This window comes from Zingiber officinale, chromosome 9A (genome assembly GCF_018446385.1).
Source record: "Zingiber officinale cultivar Zhangliang chromosome 9A, Zo_v1.1, whole genome shotgun sequence".
NCBI lineage: Eukaryota > Viridiplantae > Streptophyta > Magnoliopsida > Zingiberales > Zingiberaceae > Zingiber > Zingiber officinale.
In genome coordinates, this window is record NC_056002.1 from 80,113,757 (window position 1) to 80,129,217 (window position 15,461).

Consider the following 15,461-nt stretch of genomic DNA (forward strand, 5'->3'; position numbering starts at 1 on the left):
CCAATCATCAATGCAAGGTTGTTGTGCTAGTTTTGGCATTTTCATTTTCATTGTTATCATGTCTCAGTTCATTTTATCTTTTTCTTCTGTGAGATCTTGTTTAATTTACATAATAAGTTGGATATAGATACCATTTATATTATAGCTTAAGGAGGAGGACTGTGTGACATAATATAATTTTTCATTCCTCTCAATAGTTGGCTAATCCTACTTGGACAAGTTCGCCCTCAGACCTTAAAGCATCTAGACCAATTGATCATGACTTAATTACATGTGGTTTTTCATTGGAATCTATTAACCACCTACTCATCAACCCTTATTGCTTCTCAAGGATTGAACACACTTAAGGATGTCAGAATGATCTATCAAATGCATCTAATTTTAGTGTAAGATTATGATTTATCACGCTACACATTTTCTTTTGAACCTTTGACTTATCATTTCCAGATTTCTAAAGGCACGAGGGTTCAATATTGAAAAAGCTACTCATATGTGGTCTGAGATGCTCCAGTGGAGGATCAACTTTGGTGCTGATACTATCATTCATGTGAGATTAGCTAATGTACATTTTCCTTTCCTACTTTCTTGTAGCAAAAGTAATGAGCACAGTCAAGAGCTTCCACTAATGATTTACAGGTTAATAGCTTGGCATGGTTTTGAACTTTTTTTTCCCTTAAGGATCTAAAGTTCTCTAGGCTTTTGACTGGAAGTCCCACATTGGGCTTTAGATATTATCAGTGAAGTAATGTGCCAAGCTACATGGTATAAATTCTGGATTTAACCTGGAAACGTGCTATGTAGAATTTTGAGTTTTAGACTTATTACAAAGTCTTGCATACCTATATCTATGTTATGAGTACTTGTGGTCCAAATGCTAAACCACTCATGGGGAAATCTGAATGAAATAGAACAAACCTTGCCCTTAATTAAAATGTGTTCCACTTGTTATTTGATTGATAATTCTGTCTTAAAGATGACATTTGACAACCACAAAGCACATTAAAATAAATTCATAGTTGGAAATAATTCCAACAGAAATTTGGTTTGGAATATAAATCTCATAAACCTCGTATATACTTGTTTTTTTTATCTTTCACTACGAGATGTCACCAAACTGCATTGGATATGAGAACGACAAGGTTAAAAACTAACATATACATTGTTTGATATTTGAAAGTGATAATTTGAGTTTAGAGTTTACCAATGTTTCAAAAGGTTATTATGCCTTCCATTTTCTAACAGATTAAGTTTACTTAGGATTTTGTATTTGATGAACTCGACGAAGTCCTCCATTATTAAGATTTTGAACTCTACGCCATAGATCGCCTCCGAGGTACCTTGCAAAACCTCATCTTTTCCCATTTCTAGGGTTTGTGGCTTGTTGTATACCTCCCCTTCCTTGATCAACTTCCCTATCCTGCGTCTGTTTGGCTTTGTTGGTAACTTATATTAGATTGTTTTCATGAAGTCCTGCAGGGTATTTCAGATGGTTTGCCCCGAGGAAAAAGGCTCGAAGAGATGGAGATATTGGTATTGCGTGTGATTTTGTTTGGATCGTTCATTTTACTTTTAAATATATGTTTTATTTTGGGAAAATTAGGTAACTGAACTATGGAGGGCACATATGAGGCATCAAGATCCATTAGAGGTCATGAACAAAGATATCATTTCACACTTCATTCTTCGTCTTGCATATTGTAGAATGTAGGTTTTGATTTTTATTGTCATGTTTTATTTTGATATCACACTATCTTTCCTGAGTGTTATCTCCTTCACCTCCTAGGGATGAATTAAGGAAATGGTTTCTTTCCATGGAGACTTCTCTTTTCCGCTATCGATTCCAACTAGAAAGCCCCGAGTCATAGGTATATTCTGGATACCTTGTATGAGGTTTGGAGCTCTTATCCAATTTCATTTACCAAAATTATGTTCTATTGCTCGTAGGGGTCACTCATGTCCGAATTTCAGCTACCCTATAAGGCTATTAGTCATGCAGAATTCGAGGTATGACTGCAAATTTATGCACCATATTTCTGGTCATATTACAATACTACAAATTTTTAGACATCTCTTTCTATCGAGATGCATTTTTCTCATGTTCTTTGGCCATGGTTTTATCTAGGATGTCTTTTAGTACTTATAGGAAAATATTTTTTATTGCATTGCAGACTATAAAGGAAAAAATTGAACCAAGTTGCGCATTCTATTGGTCAACCGTTGAATGGTATGTCATTACCTACCAGATTTACATTTGTGATGCTACTAGTAACTAGTAATGGGCAAGATTGAACTTCAATAAGTCATCTTAAAACTCTTGTGATGCAATATATATTTGTCAATTTATCTTCTTATCAAATTCCAGGGAACTGATTATAAATTATTTTGTTCTGTTTGAAAGTAACATAGTACCAGTTGCTCAATCATTTATAGCTTTTACTGTTATGTCTAGTAATTTGACAAATTTTTATTGTTTTTTTCAGCTGATACACTCTTTTTTAAGGTACCATTGATCTACTTGTTTTTAGTCTAAACTCTCTTTTTTACTACAACAATGTTTCCTTAGTTTCTACTGACCTGTGTCTACTTGCAGGCACCCTTTCAAGAAGTGCCAGAATTATTTGTTGGCCGCAGGGTTTTCCTACAAAAAGGTTTTGCTTATGTTGCGATGCATCAGGTCCATGTTAAATTTATCTTTATACTTTCAAACTCCACAAGATGTGATTATAACTTTATACTTATTCGGAATTTTTTTTTATTTTCATACTAGATCGTTAAAACCTGACAAGTTTTTTGGATGCTGAGTCACGCTCTGTTATCTTTTTCATGGTATTGTAGATGTGCGTAACATTTGATAGATGATCTAATATCCCGCCTTGTGAGGCAGCAAGCAGTTCTTCTGATCAAGCAAATAGGTACTGATTTTATTTTAATTGAACTATTAAATCATGCTCACACTTACTTGTTAATGTATGATTAATTCCTTGCATTTGTTCATCAGGAGACAACATTGTATCTTTGATGTTGATCAGATTTTTGTCCAAGAAGTTTCAGAGTTTTGATCCCAAACGACTCACTAACATCTATTAACCAGTTTTTTTATGTTACTCAAAATACCATGCATTCTCACAAGCAGCTAATCGTTTTATAGTTCTCACTTCAACAAATGTGTTCCTGAAATAAAAGACAGTAGTGCCAACACTGCAAAGAGAGGGGGGGCTTCTGGCTCCATCGACAAGATGCAGAGTGGATGTCCTTTTTTCACCCTGATTGTTTCTGTTTAAATTTTGTATCTGTTTCTCGCATAGATTTCATTTCTAGGTAAAGCTAGCCAGTAGCTTGACGTTACCATAATGCTCTCATTTTCATCATGATGATATGTTAATCTTATTTTTGCATTGAATTCTATTCAAGACTATTGTCACTTCTAATGCTACATAATAAAATAGAACACCAATCAAGTGATATAATATCGATAGGCATTTGGTTAATCTTTTTTGGTTGACTAATGTACCATGATTGATTATTTTCTAGGCAGTAGATTCTGGTGGAAATGCAGCAAAGGCAGGACTTAGGGCTGGAGACCAAGTATTGTACACAAGCAGTTTCTTTGGGGATGAGCTGTGGCCTGCTGATAAGTTGGGTTTTACCAAAACAGCTATCCAAGCAAAGCCAGACTCTGTTTATTTTGTAGTAAACAGGTATGATCTACTGGGTCGTGTTGTGAAGTCTGGCAGAAATACCTAAATATGAAATGGTGAAAATATTTGTTAGGGCTTTCCATCCAGTAATATATCCATGTACTTTTCTTCTTGAAGAGAGGAACATTTAAATGTTCAGAATATTAGGGAGTTTGTAGACACAATGTTTGCACTTTTCCTAATACGTTCTTTATCTTTTATCTGATTCTTATTCTCCCTGTTGCATTTCTTTACACTCTAACAAGGGAGCAGAGGTAGATGTAAAAAGACTAACTACGAGGCCTGCTCCTGCTCGATTTGGTCGCACCTTGACTGAAGCACAAAAGGCAAGCTAATCGTTTTGCCTCAGTCTCGATGTTGTTCTGTGACTGATTTCTTTATTTTTTTTTGATTGATTGACATTTCTTTGAATTGTTTCTGATGTGTTCAAATCATACGTTGTCCAAGTTATCTAGTTTAACTTTATTGCTATTACTTAAATTCAAAATTCTTAGCTGTTTGTGCATAATTAAACAAGTGTTATTCCAATTCCACCCTCTTTTACTCATGTTTCACAAAAACATAAAATCTTTAGTCATATCATTATAGTTGGCAGGGCTTTCTGATGAGAGGTTGGAAATCTCTTTTTCCCATTTTCAAAAAGAAGTACCAAGAATATGTTCATTGGCACTTCTCAAGTACTGATTAATTAAAAAGGTCCCCAGTTAAGAGAGTTGGATCGTGGAGCTGATATCAGTGTTGCTACACCAGGATGTTTGAATGATATTCTGAATATGAAAAGATTGAACCTCCATCAAGTACTGATTAAGTAAATTACAACTATGAGAAAACTTTGTTGCAATAATTTCTGGTTTGGAATATATTAAGTTCCCAGGAATGATAAATCTATCACTATATGATGTGGTTGAGATAAATGATGAACGTGTCTCTTTTTAAGCATTCAAATTAGTCATCTTATTACTTGGTGCTCTTACTACTTTTTCAACTATGATTTTTGGTCTTGGTTTACTAATATATTATTTATGTGTTTTTACAGTTTACAAATCTCAAGTACTCTAGAGTTAAAATTGATGAAGTGCGGTTCGAGTTGGCTGAATGCATGCTAGATTACATTTGAAGTGCGATTCTACCTTGATGTGTTGTTAAAAGAATGTTCTACCTTAATGATTTTGATATCTATTAGCTTTTGATGTAAAAAGAATGTTTGTGTATTTTATGGATAATGTTGTAAGAAGATTATTTATGTAATTTGTGAATATTTGTGTATTTTATGGATACTGTTGAATGAAGAATATTTGTGTAATTTGTGAATATTTGTGTATTTTTTTATTACTGTCGGTTTTTCATTGTTTCGGAAATCAAATTTGTGAAAAATATCGATATTACATCGATTTCCCACCGCTGCAAAACCGATGTTATTAACTAATATTACATCGGTCGTATACTGCTGTCAAAACTAGTGTTATTAACATATAATATTACATCGATTTTACACCGTTGATGAAACAGTGTCGTTAAGTGATACTACACCGGTTAATAGCCGATTCGAACACTGGTGTCATTAAGTGATACTACACCGGTTTTAACCCGATGTCTAAAATGGCAGACCTTTTATATCGGCTTCATAGACATCGGTCGAAAATGTAATAGACACCGGTGGAAAACCGATGTCTATGAGGGTTTTTGTTGTAGTGTTTGGAGATAGAGTAGTTCTCTACCTCTTTCGGTAACATGATGGTTTTTAAGGCGATGACTACTAGACTCGCCTATCGTTGCTCTATGGGAGACCCTGACTCATAGACCTACCGGATGTAGTTAGATATTCTTGATGTATCTAGTATTTCTCTATCATTGTTTAGAAGACTATCTGGTATGATTGATTGATGTTGAGGATAATTGGAGATTGGTGGGTATTGTGAGATTAGGTGTGGTGATATGTTATTTGTTGATACTTTATTAGTGAATATTTGACTTTATGATCTATCATTTAGTGTTGGATGTTGATAATGACTTGGAGAGTAGCACATGTGTGATATTTATGGATTTGGTGATTTGTAGTTGGTGATTAGATTACAGAATTGTTGTTGGGGATCTTACGGTTGAGTGAGCTTGTTGTACGTACATTATGAGTCCTTGGTGTTACCATTTAGGCATATCATGGCTTAAATGTTGTTATGGACTCGATGTACTTGGTATTGTTAGGGTGTTTGGATTAGTTTTCATTGTCTTCATTGACGATGTGTTGATCTATTCTCGATCCAAGGTGGATTACGTACACTATCTTTGGATAGTTCTAGAGATGTTTCGACGGGAACATATATATGTGAAGTTAGTAGTACGTATTGTGATTGTCTTTTATGAGTTTTTGGGACACGTTGTGTTTAATAGAGGATATCGTGGATTCACAGGAGTTAGGCGGTTAATAGTTGGGAGTGGTCGTAGTCTATACCGGAGGCTCGCTATTCCTTTGGTCTGGCTCGATATTACCAGAGATTGATGGAGGATTTCTCTAGCATTGTTATGTCGTTGACTGGACTATCTAGGAGGGGTATGGAAGATTCCTAGATAGATGCTTATGGGATCAGTTTTAGGAGTTGAAACGAGAAGCTGATAACTGCACCCGTCTTAGTATTACTTTCTAGTGTAGACGAATTTATACTCTACACAGATGTATCATACTTGGAGTTTGGTGCAATTCCGATATAGTATGAGCGGAGCAGTCTCATGCTAGTATACCGAATTCTCGGGTAATGAGAATGAAATTCTTTATCTTCGTGGGAGATTATGTGGGTTTCTGAGTCATTTCTTATCCGGGAGGAGTTACTGCAGGAAACACATTGATCTGGATTTGTGATACATTCGGTTGACACCTGATGTAGGGACACTGGGAGCATTTTGATGGGTGGAACGATATGAAGAAAGACATCGCGGATTTTTTAGATTGATGTCTAGCATGTCATCACGTGGAGGCTGAATATCAGATACTAGCAGGATTGTCTCTGTTGATTTAGATATTGGAGTGAAGTTGAGAGCATGTTTTGATGGACTTTGTTGTGAGATTACATAGGACGTGGAGTGGATATGATACTTTGGTTAATCATTGTTGGGTGACGACTTTGCTCCCTAACTATGGACGTGTAGGACGGATTCTTTTGGATTGAGTAGCAGGATTATATTCTAAAGAGATTACCAGACCTCATGGGATATCTCTGAGTGCTATATTGGATGGAGATCAGTGATTTCACATCATGGTTTGTCTATGGATACAACAGACTTTCGATTAGGTGCTTCGCTTTAGTATAGATTTTTACCTCAGACTGATGGATAGTTTGAGCGTCCTATACAGATGTTGGAGGATCTGATAATAATGGATTTTGGATTGTAGAGGTAGTTGACTTATCCACAGTTGGTTGGGTAACAGTGTGGGAGTAACAGAAGTAGAGTGAGCTTATAACCCACAGGTACATCCTTTAGGGTTGGAGATTTGTTCTTGATACTTGGATGGAGTGGTCTATACGTATGTTGCTTGGATGTTACCCCTGGATGAAGATCCCTAAATTGACCAGTAAATTTGGGGACCAAATTTTTATTAGTGGGGGAGAATGTAAGATACCGTAAAATTAAATAATAAATATTATTGGACGAAAAATCATATTGGATTTTTCGAGAATTGTTAGAAATTTTTTGGGATTTAAACGGAGTCCGTATGACCCGTTTTGAGGGGATGGATTCGGGGTACAGTAAAAGCCTATTTAGAATACCCTTGAGAGGGAGTTGATTTATTTCATTTAATCTAAATTGACCTAGGTTTAATTGCCGAACCATTTTCCTTCTTCCCGATTTCTTCCCCCTTGTGTATGAGCTCTCTTCATCTCGAACCTCACCAGCGACCGACGATGTTGCTCTTTCCCTCTCGGCGTCACCGGCATAGAGCACACCGGAGATTCGAGGAGGAAAGCTACCGATTCTTTCCTCTCTCTCCTTCTCTCTCGATCATTCTCTCATGCGCGGACGACCCAACGCCGATGGAGAGGCTTTTTCCATCGCGATCTCGCCTCAACGTGTCATCGGAGAGGAACGGGCATGGGATCTCGACAGTACCCGTCATCTCCGGCGGAGCGATTGCATCCTCAGCAGTATATTGCTCGCGATCGGCTGTTCCTCAGCGACTAGGGCACGGCTAGGCTAGGGCTTGGTAAGGGAGGGGAGATTCAAGCCCTAGTTTCCTATTGTGTGTGGCCAGTGCCTTCTTGTCGTCGGAGCTTGGATCAGGGAGGTCCAACTCCACTGGATTCCGATTCCTCTTCTTTACCAGCATAGATCACTTGCTGATCCCTAGAGTGGGATGGACTGCCGACACAGAATTGGAGTAAGGTAAGACTCATATCAGTTTTCTAGCGATCTAATCTTCATTTCGACTAGGGATATAGAGATTTGATTCTTGGTTGTTCTTGTAGCTTCGGTCAGTTGGTGATCCATAGTTTTGGCAATCCAGTCTCGACAGTGAACCTCTCTGATCATGTTTCACCAGCAGTTATCAGAGATTTAGGGTAAGTATGTACAGTTCGATTGATACCGGAGGAATTCTTTCTTGGTTATCTTGTTGGGTTAATACCATATTCTGGAAATTTAGTGGCAGATTTAGGGTGCATGATTTGCTGTGGTGATCCTCCTTCAGCTGAGGATTGAAAGGAGGAGGCTATTAAGGTTAGTTTTCATGGTAAATATTGATCCGATCAATGAATATATTGATACTAGTTTTAGTATGTGTTATTATGTGTTGATTTAGGGTCATTAGTTTGGATGGCAGTGGCCAAATGATTTCGCAGTGAATCTCTTCAGCTGAGAGTGGATGGGGAAATTATCTAATTCGGTGAGTTTTAGAAGTTGATTTCCATTTCTATGTTGGTTTGGGATTAGAATGATGGATTGTAGAAATTGACTATATTATATAGTGGATTGGTGATTCAGAGATGGATTTGTATTGGATTAAATGATGAGTTAAATTAGGAATCTATAGAGATGCTTCATGGTAAACCTAATTTAATTAGGTTGTAGTATGGTTGAGGTTAATTAGAGATTCATCTATAACCATGTTTGATTAGAGTTACTCTAATTAAGTGGGGGAGTTGTTTAGTTAATTACTTTTTATGCAATTAGCTAAATATACTATGTGATCGTAGGACTTGGATTCGGGACGAGCGTCTTGACGTGGGATTTCTGGACATGATTTATGTATTAAGGCGAGTATTTCTTCCTTTGCCTCTATATAGATTTTCTTTGAGCTTAGTGCATGGTTGTTATTTGACGGATTATGTTACTTTACCTTATATCGTGTTTGGTTGCTGTTTTTCCTGCTTGTTACTTTTGCTTGAACTTAGAGGTGATCTATTTAATTCATATATAGTCTCAACTCTTGATATCTACTCTGTTGTGATTACACGTGTAGAGTAGGCCTTGTAGGGATTGTCAGGCTGTTAGTATTACCATGCTGTTTGGGTATATGATGTAGATTGTACATAGGTTGGTATGCATGATAGGAGTCATCATGTTGACTATACATTTGCATGTCGTATGTACACACGTATTTGTTATGTACTTTTGGAGGAGTTGTGTTGGTTATAGGTTTGTTGTATATACACGTGTCTGATGTGTTTACTGGAGGATACATGTTGATTGTACTTATGTTCTGTGTGCATGTGTCTTGTGGGGTTATTGGAGATCTTTGGTCGATTATATACATGCGTAGTTGTGCGCATGTGGTTGGTGGTATTATGGAGGTATCATAACGATTATACCTATATTGTGGGGTACTCTTGTGGTTTGGAGGTTGCATTGATGATGACAGTGTCAGTATCATGATTATATATGTATATATATCATGTTCATCATTCATTGCATCTGACGATTATCATCTTCCTTGTGGTTGAGAGAGTCGTTAGTTGTTTATAGCTGTCCTTTTGACCACAGTTCGAGAGTGGTTGTTAGGAGTGGAGCTAGTCCTGTCGCGCTCATTCAGCCGCTCAGTGTTCTGTCAGCCTCGACCACTCTGGAGTAGTGGGTCTTAAGGGTACAGTATGTTGGTGCAGGAAGTATCCGACGATCGAACTCGTGTTTTGATAATGGCAAAGAATTTAAAGTTAAGATGCTTTATTATCTAACATGTTGAATGAGTGTTTCAGGAAAGTCCTAACTGCGGTTAGGCAGGTGAAAACCCTAGGGGGTGGTAACCCTAGGTGGAGAAAAGTCGTAGCTGCGGTTAGGCAAAGGGAAAAACCCTAGGGGGTGGTAACCCTAGGTCATAGGGGGTGGTAAACCTATGCGGAAAGTCTTGGCAGGTCGATGACTTCAGGCAAAAGTCCTAGGGGGTGGTAACCCTAGGTGGAAAGTCCTGGTGTCGCGAACCAGGTGAAAGACTGGACTGGCCGGGAAGCGGATGTCCAGCAGAAAGTCCGGAAGCGTCGAGTGCTGAGCAAAAGTCCAGTCGATCTGGAGGATCGCATTAGCAGCAGGTAAATCTCCTGAGTGGAGTAGCTGAGGACGCGTTCCCCGTAGAGGGAACAGTAGGCGTCGGGTCGACCTAGGGTTTCCGATAGGAAATCCGAAATCAGACCCCGACAGTCCGGAGACTGTCAATACTTCATTTATCATACTTATTGTATTATGTGCTAACTTTGTGCTGCAGGGTAGTGTTTGGGACTAACGTATCTTGCAGGTGCAAAGAAGCAACCTAAAGCCTCGGATGAACAGTGTCCGAGGTGCCTTCATGGAGCTTGGAGGCGCCTCGGGTGCAAGGCTGGAGCTGGCTGCGAGAAGCTGTTCAAGGCGCCTTGATGAACAGTGGAAGGCGCCTTGAACAGATGAAGGCGCCCTATCAACAGTAGAAGGCGCCTTGAATCTGTGATAAGATTCGACCAGTTCGCTCCTCATCTCCGCGGCTGACTCGGCCTATTCAAGGCGCCTTGGAGCTTGTTTAAGGCGCCTTGAATAGCATTTAAAAAGGGGGTTCGACCAGCAGCTTGGTACAACAACATTCAAGTCTTCCTTCTACATTTAGCTGCTAACGAACTTGTCCCGAAGTGCTGCAACTCGACACCGACAACCCGAAGCTTCAATTTAGTATTTTCCATTGTCGGTATAAGATTATTTACTGCATTACTTGTAAATCATCTTTGTATACTTTCGAACTTATAGTTGTTGCCCACCGGAAGCGATCAAGGATCGCGGGCCTTCGAGTAGGAGTCGCCTTAGGCTCCGAACGAAGTAAAATCGACCTGTGTCTTTGTGTTGTTTTCTTTATCTATTCGGCTGCGTTTTGTTTTTTACTCCGATAAACGAACGAAATAGCCGCGAGCGCTATTCACCCCCTCCCCTCTAGCGCGGTCTCGATCCAACAATTGGTATCAGAGCGGGGTCATTTTGAATCGGTGCAACCACCATTCAAGACAATTTTCTCGTGGTATTTTCAGATTTTTCCGGAGTCGATTAGAAGTTAGCCTCTTAGCTTCATTCTAATTCTTTTTCTCGAATCAATTTTCTGCTCGGAGTTGATGCAACACCACCCGAGTTCGTGATTCTTTTATATACTTCGCGCACTACTAATCCAGGTCCAAGTCCTGGGATTTTCTTATCATTCTTTTTCTTCATAGTTATTTTAAAATGGCTCTACAAGAGGGCTACAGTACAACCCGGCCCCCACTCTTCACCGGAGAGGACTTTGGTTACTGGAAGGGCAGAATGGAAAACTTTCTGAAGATCCAGTTCGAGACGTGGATGATCATCAAGACTGGTTTGGATCTGCCAACAGATAAAGATGGAAATCCTACTCCTTGCGAGGATTGGGAACCAGCATTGATCAAGAAAGTGGAAGCAAATGCAAGAGCAACTTGTACCCTCCAGTGCAGACTAACAAAGGAGGAGCTAAACCGGGTCGGTCCGTTCTAAAGCGCCAAGGAGCTATGGGAGAAGTTGATCGAGCTTCATGAAGGGACCACCTATACCAAAGTAAGTAAGCGTGATTTATTATTCAATAAATTGTATAATCTAATAATGCAGGAAGGTGAAACGGCAAGTTGACTACACGCGCGCATTCAAGACATCCTCAATTCTCTCCACAGAATCGGACAAAAGGTAGAGAATCGGGACGTCATAAGGTACGCACTAAATTCGTTTTCGAGGAGCACATTGTGGGCATCAATGGTAGATGCCTACAAAGTCTCCAAGGACTTATCTTCTTTAAAGTTAGATGAATTGTTTAGTGAATTTGAACTTCATAAACAAACTAATGCACAGCCATCCGAGAAAGGTGTAGCTTTGCTTGCAAGGACAAGTAGAACGGGTGAATCGAGATCCCGGCGAAAAATTGAACCGGAATCAGAAGACGAACCCGACTCAGAAGACTCAGAAGATGAACTGACCAGCGAACTCATGAACCTCGTGAAGAGGCTCTACAAGAAGAAGAAGGGTTTCAACAAGAAAGATCTGAAAAAGGCAGTTCAATTCAAGGAGGCCCAACCGAGTCCGAAAGTAAAATTTGAAGTTACCTGTTACGGGTGCAACCAGAAAGGGCATATCAAAGCCAACTGTCCCAACCAAAAGGAGGCCAAAAAGCAAAGAAGAAAGAAGGCCCTGAAAGCAACGTGGGACGAATCTTCTTCGGAGGACGATGACGACGAACTCGATCAGACGAGTTTGCTCGCATTGATGGCCTGGGACCAAATCATCGAATCTGAGAGCGAGAGCGAGTCGGAGGCCAAGTCCGAGCGAAGCCACAGATCCGCATCCATTTCCGAAGGGCCAGACTCCGCTGTAAGTATTCCTAGACTTAATAATTTAGTTAATTATTTACTTCGCAAATTAGCTAAATCGAACCTTAAGATTAAGTCACTTCTAAAGGATATTTCTGTCCTTAAAGAAGTGACTAACTCTGAATCCTTACCTGATCAAGTTCAGACTGAAGATTCAACTCAAGTTCAAAAACTTGAGGATGAAAATTCAAGTTTGAAAAATCAGGTCAAGGATTTAAAAGATATCTTAGAACGGTTTTCTTTAGGTTCCAAGAATCTTGACCTAATTCTTGGGACACAAAGAGCCGTTTACAACAAAACTGGGTTGGGATATAAAACGAAAAGGAAATATAAAACTTATTTATCTTTAATAAACAAACCAAATAGTAAATCAGTCCAAGCATGGGTCCCCAAGTCCAAACTGGTCAATCAAGTTGGGCTTGGCCAATACTGGGTTCCGAATGATCAAATACACTACCTCGATAGACCATATCGAGGATATGATCCAGGGAAAGCTAAAAGAAAAACGATATTATAAATTTAAAATTTAAAATTTAAAATTCAAAAATCAAATTAAAAATTCGAAATTAAATTATAAATTTAAAATTCAAAATTCAAAATCAAATTAAAAATTAAATTATAAATTTAAAATTCAAAATTCAAAAATAAATTAAAAATTCGAAATTAAATTATAAATTCAAAATTCAAAATTCAAAAGTAAATTATAAATTTTAAATTAAATTATAAATTAAAAATTAAAAAAACAAACTAAAAATTTGAAATTAAATCATAAATTCAAAATTCAAAAATAGATGGTGGATCCAAACTAGCTGGGACCTCCAACTGAACTACCCGACAGGGTAACTGAACCTAATTTACCCGAAATGGATAAAACAAGAGTAGATTACCCGACAGGGTAATTAAGGCTAGTTTAAAAACGGGTTAAATTTAACTTGAACCACAGTACCGGTGAAATTTTTGGATGATAGTACGTTAGGGAAACTTGGGCATCGCATGTCTAGGAAGATATGGCTTCGACCTGGTGCATTTGGCCAAGTGGACTGACCGAAGCTACCCTTAAATAGATCCTAACTAGTTAGACCAAGGATTAGTATTAAGTTCAATGGGGACTATTTGGAAAACCTCGAAGGCATGGTTACTTTAATGAGCTCCGTGTGACTCACCATAGCCCAGAAGTTTATCCAAAGAATGCTTACTTGTTGAAACCAAAGCTAAACCTGAATCTAACACAAAGTTAAACCAGACCCTTAAAATCAACTATAATTCATCTCACAACAATTATAGGATTCTCTGATTGACAATTTAGATCGGGTGAGATGACTAAGAAATTAAAATTAAAATTGAGTTAATTAACAATTATTTTTAAAATTTCAAAATTATCTTAAACCTAAATTTCAAAATTACTTTAAAAACTAAATTTCAAAATTATTTTAAAAAGTAAATTTCAAAATTATTTTAAAAACTAAATTTCAAAATTATTTTAAAAACCTAAATTTCAAAATTATCTTAAACCTAAATTTCAAAATTATCTTAAACCTAAATTTCAAAATTATTTTAAAAACTAAATTTCAAAATTATTTTTAAATTTAAATTTCAAAATTATTTTAAAAACTTAAATTTCAAAATGTTAATAACCATAGGCTTAAGTGTTTGCTAAATTACCTTGAATACAATAGAATAAAATAGAAAATCTAAGGAGTCTACTTCAATCACGCTATCTTTAAATCCATTAAAAAGAAACCAATTCAACTACTTCATGTGTAGGAATTGGATCAATGGATGTTGGATAGTGGATGCTCCAGACATATGACTGGAGATAAGTTGAAGTTTACCAAACTCAAGTACAAGAGTCTAGGATCAGTTGCATTCGGCAACGACGGTAAACTTAAAGTAATCGGAAAAGGTAATATTGAACTTAGTTCCGATTTCATTATTCGAAATGTTTTATTGGTTGAAAATTTTAACGTTAATTTACTAAGTATAAGTCAATTGTGTGACAGCGGATACCTAGTCAATTTTGATAAATCTGGATGTCTAGTTAAAAATATTGAAAACCCGGAAATTAAACTTAAAGGACTTAGAAAGAATAACATCTACACAATTGACTTATCAATATCCTCAATAAAGTGTCTCCTGACACAACAAGAGGAAACCCAACTGTGGCACAGAAGGCTGGGTCACACTCACACTAGACTCATTTCAAAAATGAGTCAAAATGGTCTAATTAGAGGTTTGCCCAAATTAAAATTTATTGAAAACTCAATCTGTGATGCGTGTCAAAAAGGAAAACAAACCAAGTCAACCCACAAGTCAACCAATCTAGAAAGAACTAACACCATACTTGAGCTCCTTCACCTAGATCTATTTGATTCACATGGAGCCAAATCACTAAGCAAGAACCAATATTGCTTAGTAATAATTGATGACTACTCTAGGTACACATGGGTAAAATTTCTAAAAATAAAAGATGAAACCTATGAAATATTTAGTAATTTTTGCAATTTAACGGAAAATGAAAAAGATACTAAAATTAAAAGAATAAGAAGTGATCACAGAGGGGAATTTGAAAATCATAGGTTTACCCAATTTTGTAAAATAAATGGATACCAACATGAATTTTCATGTCCTAGAACCCCCCAACAAAATGGTCTAGTGGAACGTAAAAATAGAACATTACAAGAAGCCGCTAGGACTATGTTAAACGAATATCACTTAAATCATCAATTTTGGGCTGAAGCGATAAATACTGCAAATTATATTCAAAACAGAATTTTAATTAACAAATCTCACAATAAAACACCATATGAACTCTACTATCATAAAATTCCCAATCTAAACTATCTAAAAGTATTTGGGTGTAAAGTTCACATTTTAAATACTAAAGATTACTTAGGAAAATTTACACCCAAGTCTAACCAAGGAATATTCTTAGGATACTCCTCTACCAGTAGGGCCT

At 37.3% G+C, this 15,461-nt stretch overlaps 1 long non-coding RNA gene across 1 annotated transcript; it reads left to right on the plus strand.

Annotated features, from left to right (window-relative positions):
* Positions 1–421: 421 nt before the first annotated feature.
* On the plus strand, positions 422–1,494 carry LOC122019736. Its single transcript, XR_006122010.1, has 3 exons — positions 422–547; positions 1,258–1,333; positions 1,469–1,494. It is a non-coding gene; the product is annotated as an uncharacterized LOC122019736 (long non-coding RNA).
* Positions 1,495–15,461: the final 13,967 nt, after the last annotated feature.